This window comes from Equus quagga, chromosome 3, assembly GCF_021613505.1.
Source record: "Equus quagga isolate Etosha38 chromosome 3, UCLA_HA_Equagga_1.0, whole genome shotgun sequence".
Taxonomy (NCBI): domain Eukaryota; kingdom Metazoa; phylum Chordata; class Mammalia; order Perissodactyla; family Equidae; genus Equus; species Equus quagga.
Genome location: NC_060269.1, coordinates 112,078,496 through 112,087,973, shown reverse-complemented (window position 1 = coordinate 112,087,973; position 9,478 = coordinate 112,078,496). Strand labels below are relative to the sequence as shown.

Sequence of the window (9,478 nt, the reverse complement as noted above, 5' to 3'; positions counted from 1 at the left end):
TTTTTTTTTTTTTTGAGGAAGATTAGCCCTGAGCTAACATCTGCTGCCAATCCTCCTCTTTTTGCTGAGGAAGACTGGCCCTGAGCTAACATCTGTGCCCATCTTCCTCTACTTTATATGTGGGACGCCTACCACAGCATGGCTTGACACGTGGTGCCATGTCCGCACCCGGGATGCAAACCAGGGAACCCCAGGTTGCCAAAGCGGAACATTCACACTTAACTGCTGTGCTACCGGGCCTGCCCCGAAATGCCACTGATTTTTGACTTGGCAAAAGTTGACTTTGACCCTGCAACTTTTCTAATAGTTTCCCAGTGGATTCTTTAGGGTTTTTTATATACGAAATCATGTCATCTGCAAACAGCGAGAGTTTCACTTCTTCATTGCCTATTTGGATTCCTTTTATTTCTTTTTCTTCCCTAATTGCTCTGGCGAAAACCTCCAGTACTACGTTGTATAGGAATTGTGCGAGTGGGCACCCTTATCCTGTTCCTGCTCTCATAGGGATGGCTTTCAGTTTTGTCCATTGAGTATGATGTTGGCTGTGGGTTTGTAACATATGGCCTTTGTCATGTTGAGGTAGTTTCCTTCTATACTCATTTTATCGAGAGTTTTTATCATGAATGGATGTTGGATCTTGGAAAATGCTTTCTCTGCGTCTATTGAGATTATAATTGATTTTTGTTCCTCATTTTGTTAATGTGGTTTATCATGTTAATTGATTTGCGGATGTTGAACCATCCCTCTGTCCCAGGTATGAATCTCACTTGATCATGGTGTATGATCTTTTTAATGTGTTGCTGTATTCGGTTTGCCAATATTTTGTTGAGGATTTTTGCATCTATGTTCATCAGTGATATTGACCTGTAGTTTTCCTTCTTTGTGTTGTCCTTGTCTAGGTTTGGTATCAGGGTGATGTTGGCCTCATAAGATGTGTTAGGAATTTTTCTGTCTTCCTCAATTTTTGAGAAGGATGGGTCATAAATCTTTGAATATTTGGTAGAATTCTCCAGAGAAGCCATCTGATCGTGGACTTTATTTTTGGGGAAGTTTTTGATTACTGTTTCAATCTCTTTACTTGTGATTGGTCTATTCAGATTCTCTATTTCTTCTTGACTCAGTTTTGCGAGGTTGTAATAGTCTAAGAATTTATCCATTTCTTTTAGATTATCAAGTTTGTTGGCATATAGTTTTTCATAATCTTTCGTGTTTCTGTGGTATCCATTGTAGTTTCTCCTCTTTCATTTCTAATTTTATTTATTTGAGCTTTCTCTCTTTGTTTTCTTAGTGAGTCTGGCTAGGGTTTTGTCAACTTTGTTTATTCTCAAAGAACCAGCTCCTTGTTGCACGGGCGTTTAAGAAGAACAGAGTATGATAATTCATCAGACAATAAGCAATAGTTGTACTGCTGCTTCTGTCTAATGGTTTTTCTGTCTTCCCTTCTTTCACCTTGTTTTCTCTACTTATTCAAATCGAACCCCTCCTTCAAGATTGATCAAATGCGCCCTGCCTAGTGAAGTCAAACTTTCTTGCCACTCCCAGTCTGCATGCATGCAGTCCACAAAAGTTACTGAGCTCTTGTTATTATTGTGCTTAGGGCTGCTGCTGTGCTCTCACTGCGGCCCAAAGATGGGACACTGCACAGTCCAGGCCTCCAGGCGGGTTAGTATGATTGTGGGGAAGGCTGACCCGTAAACACATAGTTACCATATGAAGAGGCAAGAGCAACGACACAGACATTAGAGAGGCCCTAGGAGGAGAAGTGTGTGGCAGCTCGCTTCCAGTTCCCCAGTGATTCTCTGTTCCTCATATTCATACTCTGTGTAGTTCGCCCCACATTGTATCAGGATTTATCTCTGTAACCAAAAGAATACCATGGAAGTAATGATGTGTGACTTCCAAGACTAGATCAGGGGTTGGCAAACATTTTTGTAAAAGTCCAGATAGTAAATATTTTAAGCTTTGCGGACTATATGGTTTCTATTGTAACTATTCAATTCTGTCACTGTAACATGAAAGCAGCCAATAAGTAAATGAACGAGTGTAGCTATGCTCCAATAAAATTCTATTTACAAAAATAAGTGGCAGTCTGGCTATATTGGCCACTTGAAGTTTGCAAACTCCTGGTCTAGGTCATAAAAGACATGGCAGCTTTTGACTTGCTCCCTTGGGTCACTTGCTCTGGGGGAAGTCAAATTCCATGTCATAAAGACATTTGAGTCCCATGAAGAGGCTTGCATGGTGAGGAATCAAGGTCTCTGCCAACAGCCAGCACTAAGTGGGCCAGTCATATGGGTGGGCCATATTCTAAGTGGATTCCATCCAGCCTTCAGATGAGACTGCAGCTCCAGCTGACATTTTTTTTTGTTTTTGAGGAAGATTAGCCCTGAGCTAACATCTGCTGCCAATCCTCCTCTTTTTGCTGAGGAAGACTGGCCCTGAGCTAACATCCGTGCCCATCTTCCTCTACTTTATATGTGGGACGCCTACCACAGCATGGCTTGACACGTGGTGCCATGTCTGCACCGGGATCTGAACTGGCAAACCCTGGGCTGCTGAAGCGGAAAGTGCACACTTAACCACTGCGCCACCAGGCTGGCCCCTCCAGCTGACTTCTTGATCACAACTTCATGAGAGAGCCCAAGCCAGAAGCACCAAGCTAAGGTGCTCCCAAATTCCTGAAATTGTCTGAGCTAGTTAGTGTTTGTTGTTGTTTTAAGGCACTAAGTTTTGACTTAGTGCAGAAATAGAAATAGAGAACTAATACCAAAAGTTCGTCTCTCTCCTGACTCCTGAGATAAGCTTTAAGAAACAGAAGGCAGTAGCCTAAGTTCTTCGGTAAGTCATTTATTTGAATTACATATACATAAATACAAACTAATTGTAAAAGATTCAAACAATATGGAGGTACAGAGACCAAACAAGAAAATTCCCTGTATGAACTCCTTACCCTCCTCAGCCCCATATCCACTGCCCTTGGAGGAGGTATTGACTTTATTTTTTTGGCTGAGGAAGATTAGCCCTCAGCTAACATCTGTTGCCAATCTTCCTCTTTTTGCTTGAGGGAGATTTGTCCTGAGCTAACATCTGTGCCAATCTGCCTCTATTTTGGCGGGTTTTTTTGTTTTTTTCTTTTTAAAGATTTCATTTGTCCTTTTTCTCCCCAAAGCGCCCCGGTACACAGTTGTCCTTCTAGTTGTGACATGTGGGATGCTGCCTCAGCATGGCCTGATGAGCGGTGCCATATCCACACACAGGATCCGAATGGCCAAAACCCTGGGCTGCTGAAGTGGAGCACACCAAACTTAACCACTAGGCTACAGGGCCAGCTCCCTGACATTTTAGCGTATAATCTTTCAGCCCCTTTTCTGTAGCATGACTGCCTAATGCCTTCTTCCTTTTTTATTTCCTCAGCAACTGGTACATTTCTCTAGCATGGATTTCATTCTATTTTGTCATATTGGTTTGTTGTTTTCTTCTGGGACAGCTTCATGGGTATGTGACCTGTGTAGTCACATGGGATCCTGCAATTAGAAGGGCACTGTGCTTGATTTAATGCTGTGTTGTCGCTGTCTTGAAATTCTTAAAAATATTTTAACAAGGGGCCCCATGTTTTCTTTTTATATTAGACTTAGTTTTCAGATTTGTCTTCCCCAAGATTATGAAGACAGGGCTCTAGGGCAATGGTCCTGTCACGGACATCTTTGAATTCCCCACAGCACTCTGAGAATGCCCACGGTAAACATTTGTTAACATGAAGGGAAAATTCCTTATCCCTGAATGGGTTTTTTCTTAGTTTTTGTTTTGTTTTGTTTTGTGAAGCCATACACAGATATCGCTTTTTTTCTTTTTTTGAGGAAGATTAGCCCTGAGCTAACATCTGCTGCCAATCCTCCTCTTTTTGCTGAGGAAGACTGGCCCTGAGCTAACATCCGTGCCCATCTTCCTCTACTTTATATGTGGGATGCCTGCTGCAGCATGGCTTGATGAGTGGTGCTACGTGTGCACCCCAGATCCGAACCTGCAAACCCTGGGCCACAAAAGCAGAATGTATGAACTTAACCCCTGAGCCACTGGGCCGGCTCCCACAGATGTCTTTAATGATGATCAATAAACAGAATAATCCAGAGTTCTTACTATTATGGTTGAATCCCCTTTTCCCTCTGATTTTTGTGTTACTCTGAGCTTCATTTGTTCCACGCAAGGAACAAAAGAAGAACATTGTTCTCCGTTTCTCATTTAGAGATATCTATAAACATTCTCAAGAAGCAATAACTTCAGCCTTTTGCAGTCTGTAAGTTCCGTGTTTCAACAATATCTGTATCAAAGAAGAATTGTGAGCCAGGCAAAAAGAAGTTCATGTTTTCAGGCACGCAGTCAGTAGGAGCGAGTGAAAAAATAATGGAGCCTATAACTAAGATATTTTATTTTATTTTATTTTATTTATTTATTTATTTATTTATTTTGAGGAAGATTAGCCCTGAGCTAACTGCTGGCAATCCTCCTCTTTTCGCTGAGGAAGACTGGCCCTGAGCTAACATCCATGCCACTTTCTATGTGGGACGCCTACCACAGCATGGCTTGCCAAGTGGTGCCATGTCCGCACCTGGGATCCAAACCGGCGAACCTTGGGCCACCAAAGTGGAACATGTACACTTAACCGCTGAGCCACCGGGCCAGCCTAAGATATTTTAAATTTCATCCATCCATACTTTAATCAGTAATTCTTCTGGCATTTCAGGTGTTCAATGCTCCTTGAATTTCAGTCATGCGAGGATTTACCATGATTCTTGAAAAGAACATATTAGATTTTAGGTTATTCTGGTTAACTTTTTAGAAAAACTTATTTAAAATCAAATTCCCTACTTTTCCAAATTTGTATTGAAGATAATTCAGGCCTTGCTTTAAGCCATGCCCCCTAAAAACATTAAAAGAATATTTCCCCCAATTTTTATATTACTTCTTAAAGTTTTTTATGCTTTTAAGATGTATCTTCTGTGGTCATTTTAAAATGGAGCAAGCCACAAATTCAGAAAAGTAAAATAGTAAAAATTTAGTAAAATAGTAGTTATATCTTATTTAAAATACAACATTTTTGTTATTCATTCAGTCGTTCATTTAACAAAGATCTAAGAAATTCCTACTACATGCCAGGCATTGTTTCAGACATGGGGAACACAACAGACAAGTTCTCTGCGTTCTGGAGCTTGCGTTTTGGTGGGAGAACATGAGAATCAACAGAAATAAGGAGAGATGGATAAGTAATATAATAGAATGTTTAATTTCAGCTGGCGATGTGTGGTATGAAGAAAAAATACAAATTTGGGTATTTATTGATATGAAAAGATCTTTAAAGTATTTTTTTTTTTATTAATGTTATGATGGATTACAAGCTTGTGAAATTTCAGTTGTACATTTTTGTTAGTCATGTTGTGGGTACACCACTTCCCCCTCCGTACCCTCCCCCCACCCCCCCTTTTCCCTGGTAACCACCGATCAGATCTCCTTCTCAATATACTAATTTCCACCTATGAGTGGAGTCATATAGAGTTCGTCTTTCTCTGACTGACTTATTTCGCTTAACATAATGCCCTCGAGGTCCATCCACATTGTTGTGAATGGGCCAATTTCGTCTTTTTTTATGGCTGAGTAGTATTCCATTGTGTATATATACCACATCTTCTTTATCCAATCATCAGTTTCTGGGCATGTAGGCTGGTTCCACGTCTTGGCTATTGTAAATAATGCTGCGATGAACATAGGGGTGCAACGGACTCTTGAGATATCTGATATCAGGTTCTTAGGATAGATACCCAGTAATGGGATGGCTGGGTCATAGGGTATTTCTATTTTTAACTTTTTGAGAAATCTCCATACTGTTTTCCATAGTGGCTGTACCAGTTTGCATTCCCACCAACAGTGTATGAGGGTTCCTCTTTCTCCACAACCTCTCCAACATTTGTCGTTCTTGGTTTTGGATGTTTTTGCCAATCTAACGGGGGTAAGGTGATATCTTAGTGTAGTTTTGATTTGCATTTCCCTGATGATTAGCGATGATGAACATCTTTTCATGTGTCTATTGGCCATATTCATATCTTCTTTTGAGAAATGTCTGTTCATGTCCTCTGCCCATTTTTTGATCGGGTTGTTTGTTTTTTTGTTGTTAAGCCATGTGAGTTCTTTGTATATTATGGAGATTAACCCTTTGTCGGATAAGTGGCTTGTAAATATTTTTTCCCAATTAGTGAGCTGTTTTTTTGTTTCAATCCTGTTTTCCCTTGCCTTGAAGAAGCTCTTTAGTCTGATGAAGTCCCATTTGTTTATTCTTTCTATTGTTTCCCTCAACTGAGGAGTTACAGTGTCCGAAAAGATTCTTTTGAAACTGATGTCAAAGAGTGTACTGCCTATATTCTCTTCCAAAAGACTTATTGTCTCAGGCCTAATCTTTAGGTCTTTGATCCATTTTGAGTTTATTTTGGTGTGTGGTGAAAAAGAATGGTCGATTTTCAATCTTTTGCATGTGGCTGTCCAGTTTTCCCAGCACCATTTGTTGAAGAGACTTTCTTTTCTCCATTGTAGGCCCTTTGCTCCTTTGTCGAAGATTAGCTGTCCATAGATGTGTGGTTTTATCTCTGGGCTTTCAATTCTGTTCCATTGATCTGTGGACCTGTTTTTGTACCAGTACCATGCTGTTTTGATCACTGTAGCTTTGTAGTATGTTTTGAAATCGGGGATTGTGATTCCGCCGGCTTTGTTTTTCTTGCTCAAGATTGCTTTAGCAATTCGTGGTCTTTTGTTCCCCCATATGAATTTAAAAATATGGAACGCTTCACGAATTTGCGTGTCATCCTTGCGCAGGGGCCATGCTAATCTTCTCTGTATCGTTCCAATTTTAGTATATGTGCTGCCGAAGCGAGCACTAAAGTATTTTGTTAAGTGAAAAATGGGAATTGCAAATTAATGAGATATAGGGATCTCAATTTTATGGATATGTAGGTGTACTGTCAAAAAAAAAAAAAAAAAAGAAAGTTGAGGGGCCAGCCTGGTGGCACAGCGGTTAAGTTCGCACCTTCCACTTCAGCGGCCTGGGGTTCGCTGGTTTGGATCCCAGATGAGGACATGGCACTGTTTGGCAAGCCATGCTGTGGTAGCCGTCCCACATAGAAAGTACAGGAAGATGGGCATGGATGTTACCTCAGGGCCAGTCTTCCTCAGCAAAAAGAGGAGGATTGGCAGCAGTTAGCTCAGGCTAATCTTCCTCAAAAAAAAAAAAAAAAAGAAAGAAACTTGAAAAGTATATACACTAAAATATAGTTATAGAAAATACTAAAAAAAAGAGAGAGAGAGACCATTTGAACTTGAGATCTATTTACCAATATTAAGAACAAGAAAAATAGGAGGAGCTTAATTCTCTAGGACCATCAAAACATCGGCTCCATCAGATTTTATGGCCAACTGGAGAGGAATTTTTCCTGATGGTTTGAAGCCAATACTGACAAAAATAATTGACAGGGTGACAATTAATGCAAGATCTCTGGTTTGCTTTAATGTGCTCCCCTGCCCACCTCCATGGTCAAATTGTCAGAGTACCTGAAGCAATGCTTTGCACATAGTAGACGCTGTGTAACCATTTGCTGCAAGCTGGCAAGAAGGAATGTACGAATTTACTGTGGAATGGAAAGCACATTTGACTACTTCGGAAATGTAATTAAGCAGCTTTTGAGGTCCTGGGAAAGAGTGTTTTGCAAACCAGGAAATACCCAACCCCAGGAAGCAGATGCTAGTATATGCTTTTGGTCAAAACATCTTTTTCATAGAAATCTCTGGGGTCTCATTTTTACTTTGGTGACTATCAAAATTGTTAATCTGTCCAGGTAATTTATTTCCAAAATGACATTCTGAGTGACTGCCTCCATTCACAGCAAGCTGGATTTTGCGATAATTGTCTTCGATGTCTGTTCTGTGGCCTTTCTCCCTCTCCTAACCCCTGTTGCTGTCAATTACCCTGGGAGGCTGCCCACAACAATGGAGACTATTGCCTCAGTAACACTGGTATCAGCAGTGCCAGAGGCCACAGGCACTGCTGAAGGATACAGCAAGAGTTGAGGGAACTTCCAAGGGCTTGCTCACACTGAAATATTTTCCTTTCTACGGTGTGTGTGCACTGTCACACAGTTTTGAGTGGCAGTTCCATCTCGGATCTCCACTGGATCTCCGAGCTGCCTCTGCTGTGAGCAAACTGATTCTTAGTTTTACAGGGCTGCAGTTGGGGAATTCAGAAGCTAGGATAGGGTATCTAGGAGATCCTGGCAAGGGTGACAGCCCTGCCCTAGGGGCTGTCTTCCATAAACGTTTCCGCCTTCCACACCCAGCAATCTCTCTTGAAGGATTAAGATATTTTAGGCAGTGCCGGAGAAAGGATCCAACATTTATACAGTAATGAATATAGGCTGTGGGCTGTACAGATCTGTCTTAATCCTTACCACATTTAAGAGATATCAGTCTCGCTTTAGATGAGAAAAATGAGGCTCCTTTGGGGTCTAAACTCAGATCTCTTGACTCTAAAATCATGTTCTTTCTACTGCAAGGAGCTTTGAGAGTGTGGGGAAACTGGATTGAAGATTACTGGCTTGTTTGGGGCAGTATGCTCAGTAAATGGCACCAGGACAGTGCTTCCTCTGAAGAGGGACAGGCATAAAATGGTCTAATCCAACATATTAGTTTAATCAAGTTGGAGCAAAATACTCACCTTGAATGCGTCCCGATTTGGGGGGAATAACTGAAATTAAGACTGTTGGAGGTACCTCATTATGAACTTTTTAACAGTTTAATCAGTGTCCTGATTCCCAGCCCATCACACATTGACAATTAGTCAAGGACCAGAGGCTTCTTTTTCAGATCCTCACTCTCCAGGTTTTCACTGTTGGCTGTTCCCCTGTAAGATAAACTAAAGATGTCAGTCATACTGGATAAAGTTGTCCTTTTGGCCCCCACTGCCTTCCGTAATTAACCACATTTCAAATGTGCCAAAGTAGTACAAGTTATACTCAACATCATTAACTTCTCAATGTCTTTCTGCACTGTCTTAACATTATTTAAAATTGACAAATTGTTTCCTAATAATGATATTAAAATGTGCTTGCAAACCTCACAAATAGAGTTGCAGGTAGAAGTGGTTGCAAAAAGTTTCATGAAGCCAAAAAATTTACCGGAAGAAAAAGATGATCTCTCATAAAAAAAATTATCAAATTCTTGTTTGTGTGTGACAAGAGACTTTCATGTATTGAGGTATATGGGGTAACTTCCGGTTCAAAACTGATTCGGCTTGAACTAAGGAAGCCTGACTTATGGCCTCTCAAATTTACATTGTACATCTACTTAGCCATTAAAGAATGCACTCTCTTAAGATAAGTATGCGTACTTCCCCTCCTACGCCCTGTTGGTAACGCCCATATTAGTCGCTCTCCCGACATCAAGG

At 40.9% G+C, this 9,478-nt stretch overlaps 1 protein-coding gene and 1 non-coding gene across 2 annotated transcripts in view; both read right to left on the bottom strand.

The window, feature by feature from the left end:
• The window catches only part of SPINK2 (serine peptidase inhibitor Kazal type 2), a 71,944-nt gene that overhangs the window by 47,006 nt on the left and 15,460 nt on the right, over positions 1–9,478 (bottom strand). The window lies entirely within an intron of this gene.
• On the bottom strand, positions 6,814–6,920 carry LOC124237681 (U6 spliceosomal RNA). Its single transcript, XR_006888069.1, has one exon. It is a non-coding gene; the product is annotated as a U6 spliceosomal RNA (small nuclear RNA).